The sequence below is a fragment of the Pelophylax lessonae genome (genome assembly GCF_965119305.1).
Source record: "Pelophylax lessonae genome assembly, chromosome: 1".
Lineage (NCBI taxonomy): Eukaryota > Metazoa > Chordata > Amphibia > Anura > Ranidae > Pelophylax > Pelophylax lessonae.
The window spans coordinates 48,555,866-48,576,303 of record NC_138768.1 but is presented as its reverse complement, the minus strand read 5'-3'; the positions used below and the strand labels follow the sequence as shown (position 1 = coordinate 48,576,303).

General features: G+C 41.7%; 1 protein-coding gene across 1 annotated transcript in view; it reads right to left on the bottom strand.

The window, feature by feature from the left end:
- The window catches only part of LOXHD1 (lipoxygenase homology PLAT domains 1), a gene marked incomplete at its 5' end in the record, with an annotated part of 374,771 nt that overhangs the window by 230,971 nt on the left and 123,362 nt on the right, over window positions 1-20,438 (bottom strand). The gene's annotated exons all lie outside the window — the stretch shown is intronic.

The window sequence follows — 20,438 nt, the reverse complement described above, 5'->3', positions numbered from 1 at the left end:
TTCAAGAAATAAGCCTGCAGGAGAACATTTTTGAAAACTGGTGAAAAGAAAAGGATAAGAATCTCTCTAGTAACCAATCAGCTACTAGGACAGTGACTGCTAATATTTGCTTAAAGTGATGTCAACCTTCTTACAATTCACCAGTGTACAGAAATGATGTTATATAGAAGCACTGTGGGTATTTCTTAAAGCGGATTTGCATTTTGATCATCGAATGGATGCCGATCTATATTTACAAGCACACCTCATGAGCTGTGTACTCTGGGCCATCCCTGCACTGGAGGATGTACCTATAAAATTCCTATAACAATCATGAAGACAAGGCAGATTTTGGGTTCTAGGGCTTTGAAGTTAAATATGCTGAGTTATTCTGCCAGTAATGTCATCGCCCAGCTTAAGCAGGAAAAAGGCTCTTCCTTGGTTGGCAATTTTTCGCATACATATGGCCTGGACATCACTGCCCCCTTCCTCAGACAGAGGGTCATAGTGAACAATATTGTTTTTCATTATGAAGGAAACCTGTGCACTGATAAAGTATTGGGTCTGCCTGCCAGTGCCAGGACAAGGCTATCTAGCTGCCAAATTGCTAGACACCAAACTAACAAGCAGAATGAGCTGGAGGGGAGAGAGAGCACCTCTTCCTGGCTCTCTTTTGTACATTGGATTCAGCTTGTGACTTGCCGCACTGAGCTGACCAGAGTAGTGACTGCTGTCACTACTCCTGTCAGCTTGTAGCAGCAGGAACTCTCCATGCTGTTCCCCCTCCACCTCATATAAAACCAGCATCCGGGGGAGCTGTCCCTCCTGCACCCAACCGTGTCCCCGGCTCTGCTGCCTGCCATTACTAACCTCTCCTTCTGAAAATACATGCTGCCTGGCTGTCATGCTTATTCAGTGTCTTCCATATGTCTTACTGTATATGCAGATCAGGAGTTTTGATTTTGCCCTGACTTTCAAATTTGCATTCTTGATCCGAAAGAAAGTATTGAAGTCAGAGACAGCCCTAAACTTGCATTTCCGCAAGGAGGTCAGCAATGGTAGGCCATATTTCTACTGGAAGCTGTACTGCAAGAAATATGGAAGCTACCATAACATATACTGTATATACTGTATATACATACGCTGCCTGGCCAAACAAAAGTCACCACCTGGAATTAACTAAGCAACTAACTAAACTAAGCATGCAGTAACTATCCTATTGAATGGTTACTGCATGTGCTCAAAGAATGAGGTCAGCTGACTACCTGAATATACTGAATGTCCAGGTTATTCCATCAATGGATTTTTTCTTCCCTGATGGAACAGGAATATTCCTAGATGACAATGCCAGGATTGCCAGGATTGTGAAATAGTGGTTCAGGGAGCATGAGACATCATTTTCACACATGGATTGGCCACCACAGAGTCCAGAACTTAACCCCATTGAGAATCTTTGAGATGTGCTGGAGAAGTCTTTGTGCAGTGCTCCAACTCTCCCATCATCAATACAAGATCTTGGTAAAAAATAAATACAGCACTGGATGGAAATAAATCGTGTGACATTGCAGAAGCTTATGGAAACAATGCCACAGCGAACGCGTGCCATAATCTAAAACAACAAAATATTAGAGTATGTGACCTCTTTTTTTGGTGGTGACTTTTTTTTGGTCAGCCAGTGTATATATATATATATATATATATATATATATATATATATATATATATATATATATATATTAGATTGTAAGCTCTTCTGAGCAGGGCCCTCTAAATCCTCTTGTATTTTATTGTATTGTATATGTACTGTCTCCCTCTAATATTGTAAAGCGCTGCGTAAATTGCTGGCGCTATAGAAATCCTTAATAATAATAATTATATATATATATATATGCCTGTATTGATGTTCGTTCAGCAACCTAAAGCAGGTCAATAAAGGTATTTCTGCTGCAAGAACATTAAGATATTCTACCTTAAAATCCAGGCACAATGCTAAATGCTTGGTTGTGTTCCAATGGCTTCAATGCATTCTTAGATACTGACTCTGGACAAATAAGCATGTTAGGAAAATCATATTTGTATCAGAGCCAATTTGCCAATTTTTCTGGGTTAGCGACTGTGAAAGTAATGAAGCCATTGGATGAGCATGACAGTAAGACAAGAAGTATTTTCAGGAGGGAAGGTCAACAATGGCAGCCTCCATGCTAATTTAATATAGCCCTTTGAAACCAATAGTGTATTTTGTATTTCTTCCACAAGGTGGCGATGTGATCACATTTCAGTATCACTAGCTCACAGTATTCTGTAGATGTAATAGGAACAACTGTGCGATTATCTATGTGTATAGGTTTAATATATATATATATATATATATATATATATATATATATATATATATATAGATATATATAGATATATATATATCTATATATATATAGATATATATATCTCTATATATATATTTTTTATTTTTTATTTTTTTTATTTATTTTTTTATTTTTTATGGGTAGGGATGGCCTTTAGTCTTACAGTGGGAGAGCTGTTAAAAAATACCCACATTACCCATATAACATTTTATATTGTTTTCCAGTAAATAAATTATCTCAATATAAAAATAACATGAAAAAAAACATTTCTTCAGCAATTTTGCTATAAATGCATAATCACAACTATTAGTATTTCATTTTCAATTGTGTTTTTTTTTTTAAATCTTTTAGGCTTATAAATGTCCAAAATATCCCACCAGGGTGATAATAAAAACTGCCTAATCAATTAAAAAAAAAAAGGAAAAGAAGAATAATCTGCAGGGAGGAGGGCCGGAGATTGTTTGGGTGATCCAGAGACAGGAGAGGCTTCTGCCCCAGCTGCACCCCAACCACCACAGCACCCAAGAGGAGAAGCCTCTCCTGCCTCAGGCTGGTCCTATTGCACTGCACAGTATTAGCAGTCTTGCATGTTTCAGGCAGCGGGGGCTAGAGCTATTAAGGCAGGAATTACAGGAAGGACTAAAACAGTGTGTAAATTGCAAAGATGGTGTCACCATTCTGGCTGTGTTTTCATGCGTTGAGGCCTGCTCTGTAGAACTTCTTTTTGAATGGACTGGCAGCAGTCCTCAATGCACACACAAAAAAAAAAATACCAGCACCAATCTAGGCTACACACCACTACACACGGCATGTGCCTTGTGCGGCTCTGTAGTGCTGGTACATTGTGTTGCAGTGTCTTATACTTAAAACGACACTGCAGTATAATTCACATAGTACCATGTGTTGCAATAACGTGAAAAAAACATGTGTCTTACAATGGATCTAGCAAGTTTTAAATATATATAGAGTCAAAACATTTTTAAAACTTCTTTGTAACGTTTTTTACATTAGCTAAAGTCCATTGAGAAGATTACTTTTAGGGTTAGGGGGTTAGTGTTAGACTTGGGGTAGAAGGGTTAGAGTTAGAAGGGTTATGGTTGGAAGGGTTATGGTTGGAAGGGTTGGGGGTTAGAGGGTTAGGGTTAGAGTTAGAGGGTTAGGGATGGAAGGGTTGGGAGTTAGAGGATTAGGATTAGAGATAGAAAGGTAAGGGTTAGAGTAAAATAATTCAGGGTTAGAGGGTTAGAGTTGGATAGTTAGTGTTAAAGGGTTAGAATTAGAAGGGTTGGTGGTTAGAAGGTTAGGGTTTGAATGGTTAGAGTTAGAAGGGCTAAAGCTAGGGTGGGTTGGGGTTAGGGTTAGAGGATTAGGGATGGAAGAGTTGATGGCAAAGGGTTAGGATTAGAGTTAGAAAGGTTAGGGTTAGAGTAAGAGCATTAGGAATTAGAGGGTTAGAGTTAAAGGGTTAGAGTTAGAGAGTTAGATTTAGAAGGGTTGGGGGTTAGAAGGTTAGGGTTTAAATGGTTAGAGTTAGAAGGGCTAGGGTTAGGTGGGTTAGGGGTTGGAGGGTTAGGGATAGAAGGGTTAGAGTTGGAGGGCTAGGGTTAAAGATAGGAGTTTTGAGGGTTAGAGGGACAGGGTGAGAAGGGTTAGACTTAGAGGGTTAGGAATAGAGTTAGGGTTAGAGTTAGAAAGGTTAGGGTTAGAGTAAGAGCATTAGGGGTTAGAGGGTTAGAGTTAAAGGGAGAGAGTTAGAGTTGGAAGAGTTGGGGGTTAGAGGGTTAGGGTTAGAGGATTAGGGATGGAAGGGTTGGGGGTTAAAGGGTTAGGATTAGAGTTAGAAAGGTTAGGGTTAGAGTAAGAGCATTAGGGGGGTAGAGGTAAAGGGTTAGGGTTAGAGAGTTAGAGTTAGAAGGGTTGGTGGTTAGAAGGTTAGGGTTTGAATTGTTAGAGTTAGAAGGGCTAGGGTTAGGTGGGTTGGGTGTTCTGCCCATATTGGTCAGTGCTGTTGCAGATTATACTGCAATGTTGTTGATTTTGCTGCCATCTAGTGGTCAGAGTTATTATAGTTATTATTTGCCAGAGCTTATAGGAAGTAATGTTTTCCATCATAGGAAGAGGCTGTAACCTTTAACCTGGAAGTATATTTGCTAGAGCTTGACAGGAAAAGGTATTCCCCTCAGAGGGAAGGGCAGTAACCTTTAACCTGGAACTGTATTTCCTCCATTTCATAACTATTCCTGACAGCATTCAGAAGAGCTCTTATCTATTCCAGGACTAATCAGAGAATTGTCTGTAAGTACATCCACTGATGGAATGAGGCTGCTGTATAATGTTTAATGTACTGACACATATGTTTTGTTTATGCTTATGTTGTAGTTTTACAAAGTTATTCAGAAAAAAGAATACATACAGATCCGATGTCTCACGTTTCTTGACTTCTGAATTATTGTTAAGCTGTCTGACTAGTGTTATACAACAGTTCAATAACACGAAGCAGAACAGTAAAAAGACAACTACGTCCGGTCTGGAATAAACTGAGACGCCATTACTGCAGCATGAGTCTAAGATCGGGAACAAAGTACAAGGCTGATGTCACGCCACCGCCGACACAGCAAGGCAGGGAGAACATTCCCGGCGCCCAGCAAGACGATGCACAATCGCATGCATCCAGATCTTCACGGGCTAGCAAGATGTCCTCAGCAAGTTCCTCAGCGGATAGAGCTCGTGCCAAGGCAGAAGCTGCCCGTGTCCAGCTACAGTACGCAGAAAAAGAAGCAAAGATGATGCAGGAGTTAGCAGCAAAGAAAGCTGTCACAGCACAAGAAGAAGCCAAGATGATGCAGGAGTTAGCAGCAAAGAAAGCTGTCATAGCACAAGAAGAAGCAGAATTGCTCATCCTGCAGCGACAGACTGCAGCCGCAGTTGCTCAAGCAGAGGCCGATGCCTACATGGGAACAAGTCGATCGGAAAGTGAAAAATCATATAAAGGTGCAGAGGTTCCAGAAAAACCTCTATTCTCTGCAGATCGTACAAGTGAGTACATCCAGAACCTTACTGATGCACACACAAAGGAACAGTCTCTTAAACCTGAAGCAAAGCAAGTCAGGCCGAGATCAACAGACCCCCTGAGCAGGCCCAATCAACCACATGAGGTCAGCGGCTGCCAGCAAATCAAGAATGAAGCACCAGAAACCCCTAAGAACAAAAAACAAGTGTTCCCATCGCCTCAACCTATAGATTACATGCGCGAACAACAATGCGCAGTGGACGTCACCAAATATCTCATCCGCAAAGAAATGGTTAGCTCAGGCTTTCTCCAATTCAATGACTGTCCTGAAAACTATTGGGCATGGAAATTTTCCTTTTTGAATGCCACTGAAGGCCTGAACTTATCACCAGCAGAAATGCTTAATTTAATGATAAAATGGCTTGGTACCGAGTCAGTAGAGCATGCGAAGAGGATGAGAAGAGCAAACCTGTTCAATCCTGAAGCAGGACTCAACATGACCTGGAAAAGGCTAGAAGAAACTTATGGATCCCCAGAGGTAATAGAAGGAGCACTGTTGAGAAAACTTGAAGTCTTTCCCAAGGTGGGCTACAGAGACAACGTGCGGCTACAAGAACTAAGTGATCTTCTACTAGAGATAGAATATGCCAAAGAGGATGGCTACTTACCAGGACTTTCATATCTAGATACAGCTAGAGGCACTAATCCCATAGTAGAGAAACTGCCCTCAAATCTACAAGACAAGTGGATGTCTGTGGGAGGTAAATTCAAAGAAGATTATGGAGTTGCCTTTCCCCCTTTCTCTGTGTTTTCTAGGTTTGTCCGACAGCAAGCGAAAATCCGAAGTGATCCCAGTTTCGCCTTCACCACCAGCGGCAATCAACCACACAGACCTGAGAGACCTCACAGACCTCACGGTAGGACCTCTGTATCCACACACAAAACAGCTGTACCTTCAGAAGTCACAGACTACCAAAGCACCCACAAGGTACACACCATAGAAAACCCTGATAGACATTGCCCAATACACAAAAAACCACATCCACTAAAGAAATGCAAAGGCTTTAGAAGCAAACCCATTGCAGAGCGGATGTCCTTCCTTAAACAAAACGGCATCTGTTTCAAGTGCTGCGGATCTACCTGTCACATTGCCAAAGACTGCAAAATACCAGTAGAATGTACAGAATGTGGCAGTGAGAGACATATTGCAGCTTTACACCCTGGCCCTGCTCCTGCTTCACTAGAGACTGTAGAACCCAGGAAAGATCAGGGCAGGGAGCAACAAGAGACCCCACTCTCCTCAGTAATGTCTAATTGCACTGAAGTATGTGGACAAGGCAAGAGTGCACGATCATGCTCAAAAATCTGTTTAGTGACCGTGTATCCCACTGGCAAGAGAGAAAGAGCAGTGAAAATGTATGCAGTGCTAGATGAACAGAGCAACAGATCCCTTGCAAAGTCAGATTTCTTTGATATCTTTAACCTCAAGGCAAGTGCAGTTCCATACACTCTAAGGACATGTGCGGGGACAATTGAAACCACAGGGAGAAGAGCTACTGACTTTACCATTGAATCCTTCAATAAGAAAGTGCAGTTCTCGCTTCCTACCCTAATAGAGTGTGGCATGATACCTGACGACAAAACTGAGATTCCCTCTCCAGAAGTAGCCCATCACCACCCTCACCTCCGATCAATTGCTCACCTTATCCCAGCTGTTGAGCCAGATGTTTCTATCCTTCTACTTCTTGGGAGAGACATCCTTCAGGTACACAAGGTGCGCCAGCAAATAAATGGACCTTATAATGCCCCCTATGCACAGAGACTGGACCTGGGGTGGGTCATTGTAGGAGAAGTTTGCCTGGGGACAGTGCACCAGCCTGACAACATTAGCACTCTGAAGACGTCTGTGTTAACAAATGGACGCACATCCCTTCTCAGTCCCTGTCACAACAGCTTCGTTGTCAAGGAAAGCTTTGGCAGGTCAACACAACACTGTGACTCTTTTACACTATATGGTAAAGAAGAAGTCAATTCCAACATTGAAACAGACAATCTAGGGATTACAGTGTTCCAGAAAACTAAAGATGATGACAAACAGGCCCTCTCTATAGAGGATCAGACCTTCTTGCAGATTATGGATAGAGAGGCTTACCAAGATGACAATCACAGTTGGGTGGCCCCTCTCCCCTTTCGCACACCCAGACGTGTTTTGCCTAGTAACAGGGAACAAGCCATGAAGCGTTTGCATTCACTCAGCAAAACACTGCAGAGAAAGCCAGAGGTGAAAAGAGATTTCATTGAATTCATTAAAGGGATGCTAGACAACGATCACGCTGAAGTCGCAGAACCACTTGAGACAGACAGGGAACACTGGTATCTACCGATGTTTGGTGTCTACCATCCACACAAACCTAACCAAATCAGAATAGTTTTTGATTCCAGTGCAGAGTATAAAGGAGTCTCTTTAAATGACGTACCTTTGAGTGGCCCTGACCTAAACAATACTTTGCTAGGTGTCCTCATGCGCTTCAGAAAAGAGCCTGTTGCTTTCACAGCAGATGTGCAACAAATGTTTTATTGTTTTCTTGTCAGAGAAGACCACAGAGACTTTCTACGTTTTCTCTGGTACAAAGACAATGATATAGACAAAGAAATTGTCGAGTACAGAATGAAAGTGCACGTATTTGGCAATAGCCCATCTCCTTCTGTCGCTATATACTGCATGCAAAAAGCTGCCCAGAAAGATGCAGAGCGCTATGGACAAGAAGCCAAACACTTTGTATTGAGACATTTCTATGTAGATGATGGACTCGCTTCTGCTAGCACACCTGAAGATGCAATTTCCATCCTCAGTAAAGCAAAGCAAATGCTGGCAGAATCCAACCTGTGTCTTCATAAAATTGCTTCCAACAGCCAAGAAGTAATGGAAGCCTTCCCTGTAGCAGACAGAGCTAAGGACCTTAAAGATCTTTGCCTGGGTACAGACACTCTTCCCCTGCAGAAAAGCCTAGGCCTAAGTTGGGATCTAGAATCAGATAGTTTTGTTTTCAGAGTTTCCTCAGAGGAAAAGCCTTTTACACGTAGAGGCATTCTATCTACTGTAAATAGCCTCTATGATCCCCTAGGGTTTGTATCGCCTGTGACAATAAGAGGTAAGGCCCTAGTTCGGGAACTGTCATCTGGGAAAAGTGAATGGGATGCATTGCTTCCACAGGAGAGACTAAGTGAGTGGGTAAAATGGACAGAATCCTTGCAAACGTTAGAGCACCTAAAGATAGCCAGATGCTATGTGCCCGTATCTCTATCATCAGCTTGCAGGAAGGAACTGTGTATCTTTTCAGACGCATCCACCACAGCTATAGGTGCAGTAGCTTACTTGAAAGTAGTTGATACAGAAAATGTGTGTCATGTTGGATTTGTCATGGGAAAGTCCAAATTAAGCCCTAAACCAGCCCACACTATTCCTCGTTTAGAGTTGTGTGCTGCTGTACTTGCAGTCGAAATGTCTGAGCTAATCACAGATGAACTAGACACTGACTTTGATGCTGTGAAATTCTTCACCGATAGCAAGACTGTCCTAGGGTACATTTGCAACACCACTAGGAGGTTCTATCTGTACGTCTCCAACAGAGTGAATAGAATCAGGCAATCTACACACCCAGATCAGTGGTTCTACGTATCTACAGAGCAAAACCCTGCAGATTATGCCACTAGACCTACTCAAGCAGCATGCCTTCAGAACTCTATATGGTTCTCAGGTCCTTCCTTTCTGTACCAACCACTCTGTGAGCAGATAGACACTGCTAATGTTTATCCACTCATAGAGCCCGAAGCTGACCCTGAAATCAGATCGGAAATTACAAGTTTCAGTACGAAAGCTTCTGAAACCACACTTCACTCACATTGTTTTGAGAGATTTTCTTGCTGGAAGATATTAGTTAAGACCCTAGCCAGACTCATCCATGTCGCTAAATCCTTCCGGAGAGAAACCAATAGCGATCAGGTCAGAAGGTGGGAAGGTTTCCATGAACAGGTCAATCTAGTAGAACTTGCTCAGGCAAAGTCTGTTATAATTTCTTCTGTTCAATACAAGCATTTCCAGAAGGAAATTGACTGCATCAAAAAACAAAAGACATTCCCAAAACAAAGCCGTCTAGGGAGGCTTAGCCCCTTTTTAGACAAGAATGGGTTGTTGAGAGTAGGTGGACGTTTATCTCTTGCTGAACTTTCAGAGGAAGAGAAACAGCCTGTCATTATACCTTATGATCACCACATTGCAACACTGCTTGTTAGGTACTATCATGAACAAGTAGTTCACCAAGGGCGACACATCACAGAAGGTGCAATTAGATCCGCAGGTTTCTGGATTCTTGGTGGCAAACGCTTGGTATCAGCTGTTATACACAAATGTGTCATCTGTCGCAAGCTGCGAGGAAGATTACAAAGTCAAAAGATGGCAGAGCTGCCAGAAGACAGAGTAATTGCTCAACCACCATTCACCAGTGTGGGCTTAGATGTATTTGGTCCGTGGTCTGTTTTAACCCGTCGCACTAGAGGAGGCAGCGCGGACAGTAAACGATGGGCAGTCCTTTTCACTTGTTTGTCTACCCGAGCTGTACACATAGAGCTACTTGAAGCCATGTCAACATCGAGCTTTATTAATGCCTTGAGGAGATTCTTCTCAATTCGTGGCCCAGCTAAACTGCTCCGTTCTGACAGAGGAACAAACTTTGTAGGAGCTTGCAAAGAACTTAACATTTGTGACAGTGAATCACAATTGCAAGACTTTCTCCAAGACAGAGGATGTACATGGGTCTTTAATCCTCCACACTCCTCACACATGGGTGGTGTCTGGGAGAGACTTATAGGTATTGCCAGGCGAATCTTGGACGCCATGTTGCTACAAACCAAACCTGCTAACTTGACCCATGAGACTTTAAGCACCTTTATGGCAGAAGTGACAGCTATTATGAACGCCAGGCCTATAGTTCCTGTGTCCTCGGACCCAGATACACCTATAGTCCTTACCCCAGCAATGTTGTTGACTCAAAAGGTGAACTCTTTGTCGGCTCCATCTGGAACCATAAGTACAACCCAAGTCCATGCGAAACAATGGAAGCAAGTACAATGCTTGGCAGACACCTTTTGGAAAAGATGGAAGAGAGAGTATCTGTCAAACCTGCAACGCCGCAGAAAATGGACTGAGGATCGCCCAAATGTAAAAGTGGGTGATGTTGTTCTGTTGAAGGACAGCCAAGAGAGCAGAAACGAGTGGCCCATAGGACTTATTGTCAATGTTCTACCTAGCAGGGATTGCAAGGTTAGAAAGGTAGAGGTCAAGATTGTAAAAAATGAGACTGCCAGAATTTATCTCAGGCCTATAACTGACATTATAGTTTTGATCTCAGACTAAGTAGGATTCCATTTACCTGTTTATGTTTTTTCTGCATAGCAGTAATTGTTTGGGTAGTGACATAATAAATTATGCCAGACAGGGAGTGTTCTGCCCATATTGGTCAGTGCTGTTGCAGATTATACTGCAATGTTGTTGATTTTACTGCCATCTAGTGGTCAGAGTTATTATAGTTATTATTTGCCAGAGCTTATAGGAAGTAATGTTTTCCATCATAGGAAGAGGCTGTAACCTTTAACCTGGAAGTATATTTGCTAGAGCTTGACAGGAAAAGGTATTCCCCTCAGAGGGAAGGGCAGTAACCTTTAACCTGGAACTGTATTTCCTCCATTTCATAACTATTCCTGACAGCATTCAGAAGAGCTCTTATCTATTCCAGGACTAATCAGAGAATTGTCTGTAAGTACATCCACTGATGGAATGAGGCTGCTGTATAATGTTTAATGTACTGACACATATGTTTTGTTTATGCTTATGTTGTAGTTTTACAAAGTTATTCAGAAAAAAGAATACATACAGATCCGATGTCTCACGTTTCTTGACTTCTGAATTATTGTTAAGCTGTCTGACTAGTGTTATACAACAGTTCAATAACACGAAGCAGAACATTGGGGGTTAGAGGATTAGGGATAGAAGGGTTAGAGTTAGAGAGCTAGGGTTAGAGATAAAAGTGTTGAGAGTTAGAAGAGTTAGATTTAAAGGGTTAGAGTTAGAAGGGTTAGGGATAGAGTTCGGGTCAAAGCTAGTGGGTTAGGGTTAGAAAGGTTTGGGGTTGTAGGGTTAAGGTTAAAATGTTAGGGTTACGGTTTGAGGGTTAGGGTTTTTTTCAGCTCACCTCTCTTTCTGGGGAAAACTTTACCATTTTGGATTGCACAACACTCTTTGTCAAAGTGACAATGGTGACCAGTACAATTAGAGAGGTCGAATATCCCCAATGGGAACATGGACAATAAAAACCAGACATAGGGTTGCCAACTCCAGCCAAAACAAAAATTGCTATTAACTACACTTTAGGCCTGATTTTGGGGAATTCTAGAAATCAGCCCTAAATAACTAAGAACGGAGATAAAGGGATAGCTAGGGTTAACTTGACATTTTTATCCAATATAATACCGGAAAGTTATGAGATTTTCTTTTAAATAGACTCAACCTTTTCCTTGAAATGATATAGCAAAATTGCTAAGGGGAAATTGATATTTTTTTCCATCCTATTTTGTCAAAAACCTTCAAATACATGAAATGTGCCCTCTTGCTTGTATATAATCTCTTTTTCCATAATAAATCATAATTTATGACAGTTAAACTGCTGCTGAACTACAACACCCATCATCTCTTTTGCTATGGGGTAACTAGACTAATAAAACACATAAGGCTCAAGTCGCAACACTTGGACAAGGGATAAGGATCTTTATTTTCAGACATGTGACTGTGACTGTCATTTTCAAAACTCATTGGACTCAGTAGAAAATAACTGGCACAAAAAAAAAAAAAAAAAAAGGATCTTTATTGTAGTGTGTTAAAGTGGTTGTAAACCTCAGACATGCAATATGAACAAAGGGTATCCCTCTATTGTGTGTATTTGTCTCAATTAACCACTTAAGCCCCAGCCCTATTTCGGACACTTTTTGTTTACAAGTTAAAACCAGTATTTTTTGCTAGAAAACTACTTAGAACCCCCAAACATTATATATATATTTTTAGCAAAGACTCTGGAGAATAAAATGTCGGTCATTGCAAAATTTTTTGTCACGCGGTATTTGCGCAGCGGTCTTTAAAACGCCATTTTTTTGGGAAAAAAATTGAAAAATCACATTTCACTGCGTTTAAAAAATACTAAACAGTAAAGTTAGCCCCTTTTTTTTGTATATTGTGAAAGATAATGTCATGCTGAGTAAATAGATACCCAACATGTTACAGTTTAAAATTGTGCCCCCCCCCCGTGGGATGGCGACAAACTACGGTCAATAGAGATCTCAATTGGCGACGCTTTAAATTTATTTAACGGTTACCAGTTTAGAGTGTAGCTCTTTTTTTTAAATTATTGCCCACGCTCTGGCGGTCACGGCGATACCTCACATGTGTGGTTTGAACAGCGATTTCATTCGCGGCTCGACTTGCGTATACGTTTTTTTTGTGCATGAGCTAAGTGACGGGGGCGGCTAAATTTTTTTTTTTTTTCCTATTTATTTTTTCTTTTTTTTTAACTTTATTACAGGTTTTTTTTAAAAAAAAATCTGATCACTTTTATTGCTGTCACAAGCAATGTAAACATCCCTTGTGACACCAATATGCAGTGACAGGTACTCTTTATGGAGGGATCGAGGGTCTAAAAGACCCTAGACCCCTCCACTACACTTCCCTGTATGCAAAACGCAGAAAACTGCGTTTTTGCATACAGCCGTTTTTCAAATTTTCCGCCTTTTGCAGCACAGTAACCCGGAAGTGACGTCATGGACGCCGCCTCCAGGTTACGTCTTCGGAGACCCGATCGATGCCGTTTCCGGCATTCATCGGGACTTCATCCAGCCGGCGGACGCCCTGGCTGGGTGCTCAGGGCTCCCGGTGGGACAGGAGCCCAGAGCAAAGCCACGGAAGGCGGCGGGAGGGGGGGGGACGTCCCCACCCGCTCACCCGGGTAACGATCGAGCGGCTCCCGAGCCGCATCGGTCGTTACCGACGGAAAGCCGACCGTCGGCTTTAAACCACGGTACCGGGATGATGCCTCTAGCTAGAGGCATCATCCCGGTATAACCCCGCAAAGTTACCCGACGTATGGGTACGTCGATATGCGGTAAGTGGTTAAGAGCACTAAGTGTAATTTCTGTCTGCTGCTTTGTTCCTCTGCTATCAGCATCAATCGCTTCTGACAAGTTTTCCTCACTCCAATAAAAAAAAACTTACAAGGAAAGGAAGCACAAACACACTACCTGTGATTGACAGCCTTGGCTCTGTTCCTGTGAGTTGTGTGAAGGGGAGTGAGTCCCTTCCCTCCAATCAGCCCTCAAGGCTCCCCTCACTGAGCTGTGCAGAGCGTATCTCCAGCTCTCTGCCCCCTTTTTTCTGAGAGCTCAGACAAACTTTATAAATTCTAGACTTTGCATGGATGTAGAGAAGTAATGACAGAATGTGGAGCAGATGTGTTGTTTTTCTCAGTCCCTGTCTGCACTTACAGTGTAGATGCAGACAGGCCTAATGTAAACAAAATGATGTTTACAGTGCTCTAGTGCTGCAATGACAGATCCCAAGGAGCACATAAAATAAAGGGTAGCAGTAAGATGTTATGTCTGCAAAGTTACATACTATCCCTGGATATAACAAAAAAGTTATTGTGTTCTAACAGTGCAGGTAAATAGGGTAAGCTGGAAATGATGGCGGCTATAAATCAGCAGCAGCTCCTGCAAAAAAAACAACAAGATTATAAGTACAAAGATCTGCATTCATTTGTCATGTATTTGACTACCAGTATTACAGAAAATGTCTACTGGCAGCTGGAAGCTGAGAGCAGAGGTGGCAGAACGGGGGCCGAAAACCATATGGGCAACGTATGAAGGCCGCAGGACAAGAAAATTGTCGGTTTACCCCAGCAACCAATCAGATGCTTCCTAGCATTTTCCAATATGCAAAAAATAAAAAAGCTAGAATCTCATTGGTTGCTGTAGGCATCTCTTGAAGTTTCAACCCCAACATACGTTAATTCCTGATTGGAGGTGCAATCTGGTAGCCTGTGCGCTGTGTAAAAGAAAGTCAGTGCATGCTTATACAACATCAACGTATAACCTGAAAATACATGAAATTTCAGATGTTTTTCGCCATACAAGAAACAAGATGCGATAGAGCCCGGTACAACAGCAACAAAAAAAAGTCTGGATAAGTGACTTTTATTACATTTAGAAATATACAGGATACAGCTCATTCAGGCTGCACATTTATTCAACCAGTTTGATAAGATCAATGGCTCTGTTCAGTCCAGCACTCCAGGTATGCTAAAGTGGTTTCTCAAGCACTATTATCCCAATATAATACAGCTGGAGAAGTCACTTTAGCCCATTGTAAGTTTCTTGTAGCTTTATGGATCGGCCCCATAAGCCAGAAGAAAAAATCCACAGAAAGAGAGAAGTAAGAGACTGCAGGCTGTGTGTTAAAAGGGTGATTAACCTAAAGCAAATATTCCAGTTTTTGGTGGATGCTGGATTGCCTCACTATTGGGTCTATATAGCACACATTTGTTGCATGAATGTTGGAAGTATTTGTACAAACTGAAACAAATGTCCCTTATTTTTATAAGAGATTAATGCCTGTATCATCGGCTCCATCTAGTGGCCAAAATTGTGTATAGTTTTCTTACTGGTATTTCAGAAAACTATACCGCCTTTTGGCCACTAGATGGAGCTGATAATACAGGCAGTAACCTCTTCAGAAAAATAAACAATAGGGGATATGTCTTTCAACTTGCACGAATACTTCTGACATTCGTGCAACAAATATTTGATAAATAGACTCCTGACCTTAACCACTTAAGCCCCGGAGGATTTGGCTGCTCAAAGACCAGGCCCTGTTTTGCGATTCGGCACTGCGTTATTTTAACAAACAATCGTGCGACACTGTACCCAAATAAAATTGACATCCTTTTTTTCCCACAAACAGAGCTTTCTTTTGGTGCTATTTGATCACCTGTGCGATTTTTACTTTTTGCGCTATAAACAATAAAAAGCGACAATTTTGAAAAAAAAAAAAATATATATTTTTCGCATTCTTTTATATGACATTCTCAAAAAGAAAATTAAAAATCAAAATTTTTTAACATTTTAGGCCAATTTGTTTTCTGCTACATATTTTTGGTAAATAAAAAATCGCAATAAGCGTATTTTGATTGGTTTGCGCAAAGGTTATCAATAGCGTCTACTAACTATGGGAAAGATTTATGTCCTTTTTATTGTTTTTTTTTTACTAGTAATGGCGGTGATCTGTGATTTTTTGCAGGACTGCGACATTTCGGCGGACAGATCGGACCCCTAACTGACATTTTTGACACTTTTGGGGGGACCAGTGACAATACTACAGTAATCAGTGCTAAAAAATATGCATAGTTACTGTAATAATGACACTGGCAGGGAAGGGGTTAACAGTATAGGTGATCAAGGGGTTAAATGTGAGCCTAGGGGAGTGATTCTAACTGTGGGGGGGTTGGGCTTGTGAAATGATCATACAGACATGCGATCCTATATAGCAGGATCGCAAAGCCTCTGTGATCACTTCAGGGAGAAGAACGGTCAGCTGTGTTTATATCTGCTGTCCATCCTTCTTTGTCAGTGGGGGGATTCGGAGCTGCATGACACACGCGCTGGCTTCCCTGTGAACAAGCGGGGGCGGGAGCGTACCGCCGGCGGCGCGCACTCGCCCCCTAGCGGCCTTCAGGCGAGCGCCGTACATGTACGGCAATATGCCTGTAGGAGCCAGCCTGCAGCAGTATATCTGCGGCGGCTGGTGGGGAACCGGTTAAGGCATGTGCATGTAAAGCGTAGACGCTCTGAGATGTCCCACTCTCTCTGCTGAATATTTAATGTGATAGACTCCCAACCCCGGGCGTCAAACTGGCGGCCCCCCAGCTGCTGCAGAACTACAAGTCCCATCATGCCTCTGCCTGTGGCAGTCATGCTTGTAACTATCAGCCTTGCAACGCCTCATGGGATTTGGAGTCCCGCAACAACTGGGGAGCCGCCGGTTTGACACCTGTGTATGACAGAGAATACAATAGAAGTAGTGGGGTACCCGGAAACTGTAGAAGGAATAAGCCTTTAAGCGGTCTATTTTTTCCCAAAAAATAGTTTGATAACTGTAATAAGCACTTTGACCAGACATGCACTTTGGGGTCTATTTCTAAAAAATGTTGACAAGCATTCGCCCATCTTTGACAAATTTTGACCATATTTTTGTTAAAAGAGAAGTACAGCCAAAGCTTCTATGGCTGTACTTCTCCTGTGGATGACAGGAGTGCAGTCTGTTCTGCACTTCTGTGACCCGTTTTCAGGCCGCTGTCAGCTGATGTCACAGAGCCGGTCCAGGCTGGGGAAAGATCCCAACCATAAGGCCTCAGCAATTCATTGAGAGCCTGAGCCAGCTGCTCCCGCCCCCTCCACAGCCCATCACTCCAGTGAGAGTGTGTGTGTAGGGGGGGGGGGGGGCATCAGTTCGATGCTGCACCTGTCCCCCACCGGCTTTTAGACTGGAGAATGGAGCAATCAAAAACTGCTGATTGCTCAGTTCTCAGAGCTCCGTGAGCAGAGAACTGTCAGTCACCGTCTCTCTTCTCTGCCCCCACTCCCACTGGAGTGCTGGGCACGTGGAGGGGGTGGGAGCGGCTGGCTCAGGCTTTCAACGAATTGCCATATGGTCGTGATCTTTTCCCAGCCCGGGCCAGCTCTGTGACCTAGGTGAGTATGATTCCAAAAAAAAATGAAAAAAGAAAACATACTTCTCTTTTAAAACAGTGATTTCCAATGATAATTAACTCCATCTAGTGGTCATAATGTGGTATATTCCTGATTGAGTTGTTTAAGGAAAAATAACTACATTATGGCCACTAGATGGAGCTGACAATCATAGAAAATCACAGTATTAGCAAAAAATAAGGTCAGAATTTGTCAGGGATGGGCGAACGCTTGTCACATTTGTTCAAAAAAAGTTTTATAAATAGACTCAAAAGTGTATGACTGGTTAAAACAATTTGTAATAGTTTGGGATAGATATTAGATAGATAGCTAGAAATGTAGAAGCTATACAATTCACAGGGGTATGGTAGAAATGTAGAATCTAATAAATTGCAAGGGTTTTAATCTTCCTCAACTCTATCCAAATTAGAAAATAAATAACTTTGGATTTAGATACACTTTGATGGTCCATGCACCTTTAGGAATCCATTGTAAAGTGTTAATGAACACACATAGTGTACATGACCCTTGTTTAAAAATGCAGAACACCACATTACACAGTATATGCGTTGTGGTGCGCTGCAGTGGGTTGGTCTTAACCAGTGATGCAAAACTTGGCACCCCAGATGTTTTGAAACTACATTTCCCATGATGCTCATGGACTCTGCAGTGTAGCTGAGCATCTTGGGAAATGTAGTTCCAAAACATCTGGGGTGCAATGTTCGCCATCACTGGTCTTGACTGTACAATGCATTGGAGCGCTCATCAATACTAATGGCACCATACATAGAGCAGGGGCATTGCTATGTTAATGAGCATGAACATTCATTGTTGTGCTAAGCAATGTTAATTTCGTCGACTAAAACCGACTAAAACATTTTCGTCGACTAAATTAACACAATATTAGTCGACTAAAATACGACTAAAACAATTCAGATGACTAAAATACGACTAAAACTAAAATGGCATTTTAGTCAAAAGACTATAACTAAAACTAAATCAAAATTTGCTGCCAAAATGAACACTGGTGCATGCTGAAAGCTTAATACCATAAATAATAACATACTGTATTAGATTTTTCACTCCAGGACCAGCAGTATTATATAATGAGTTTGGAAATTGTAGAGAAATGCTTAAATAATGCATTACAAATTACAATTGAACTACACCCATTCGATTATAGATGACTAAAATGAGTTTTAGTCGACTAAAATGTAGGACGTTTTAGTCGACTAAAATGTACTGGAGTTTTAGTCGACTTAAAACGACTAAAACTAAAACACTTGCAGAAGACTAAAATGGGACTAAAACTAAAATGCCATTTTAGTCCTAAGACTAAGACTAAAACTAAATTGAAATTTGCTGCCAAAATTAACACTGGTGCTAAGGCAGCCCTGCCAATGCACCACAAAGGATGTAAAAGCGTACAAGTACGAATGTAAAATGCATTGTGGTGCAGTGCCTTGCATTGGGCTCTACAGTACAATGTGTTGGGGTGCCATTCACCATTATTGGTACTGCAATACATTGCACATAGAGTAGGTGCCTTGTAGTTTTAGGGTACATCACCCCGATGCACAGCTGTGATTGGGCCCCCACTCTCCAGCATCCACAAAACACTTTTTGCTTATTTTAGCCTTTTATTTCCCAATGATGCCTTCAATCGAGCGCAGAGCCATCTCAAATATTCTCTCTCTCATATTTTCACATTTAATGCATGAAGCAGCTGTAGAGTCGCACTTTCGCCGCCAAGTGGATAACAGGGGGGGAGCACAAACTTATTAAAGTCTCGTAATATAAAAGGATTTGGAACGAGTGGAGCTTATCAGGCTGCAGAACCACCAAGGCCCTTAATCCTTGCACCGACTAATCGAAGCGGCGGAATTAATGGAGATTTCTCACGCAAGGCGATAAGCGCCCTTTGTCTCTGTTTATCCAAGCAAGCCCTCCAACTGACGCCGTTCTGAGAGGAGACGTTTGGAGTGTATGGCAAAAAAAAAAAAGGATAAAAAGACCATTGAAATCTCATGTATTTTCATTACCACATGACTGTGTACACAGGGTAAGTGTCTTCAGTGCTCCTAACACATAGAACTGGGCTGTTACCTCTTGCCTGTTCTGTAACGAGGATAAAACATTATATATACAACAACAATGTATCAAATAACACAAATGATGTCAGAATTCTTAAATCTTCCACACATTTCAAAAATATAACGATGTGAATTACCCTCATTTCAGCTCAAGCACTCTTGATAAAATAAAATAAACAATTAGAAAATAATGTAATATATAATATATATATATAAGTAGATGAAAACAGGAGGAACCACAGGATATAATGTGGAACTAGACCCCATTCACACCTGAGCCATCTGAAGTGCATTTCCGTAAAAGTGCTTCAACACTCAACATCAAGATTCCTGTTATACACGATGGTGCCCATTCACACCCGAGGGTCGTGTTGCTTGAAGATTGCCATTCAAAACTCAAAAAACATACAGCATTGTGCAAAAGTTTTAACCACTTAAGCCCCGGAGGATTTGGCTGCTAAACGACCAGGGGGTATTTTGCGATTCGGCACTGCGTGACTTTAACGGACAATTGCGCAGTCGTGCGACGCTGTACCTAAATGAATTTGGCGTCCTTTTTTTCCCACAAACAGAGCTTTCTTTTGGCGGTATTTGATCACCTGTGCGATTTTTTGATCACGCGCTATAAACAAAAAAAGAGCGTCAATTTTGCAAAAATAGCAATATTTTTCCCTTTTTTTATATGAAATTCCCCCCAAAAAAAATGTAAAAATCAAAATTTTTTAACATTTTCGGCCAATTTGTTTTATGCTACCTATGTTTGGTAAAAAAAATCGCAAAAAGCGTATTTTGATTGGTTTGAGCAAAAGTTATTGCGTTTACTGACTAAGGAAAAGATTTTTGTCATTTTTGTTGTTTTTTTTTTTAACGCGTAATGGCGGCGATCTGCAATTTTTTTTGCGGTACTGCGACATTGCAGCGGACAGATCGGACCCTTGACTGACATTTTTGACACTTTTGGGGTTACCAGTGACATTTCTACAGTAATCAGTGCTATATATATGCACTGTTACTGTAAAAATACACTGGTAGTGAAGGGGTTAACTTTATTTGAGAGGGAGGGGCTGTGTGTGTCCCTAGGGGCGTGATTCTTACTGTGATTGGCTGTGGCTTCAGCTGTATGCAGAGTGATCAACGGATCTACATAGTAGA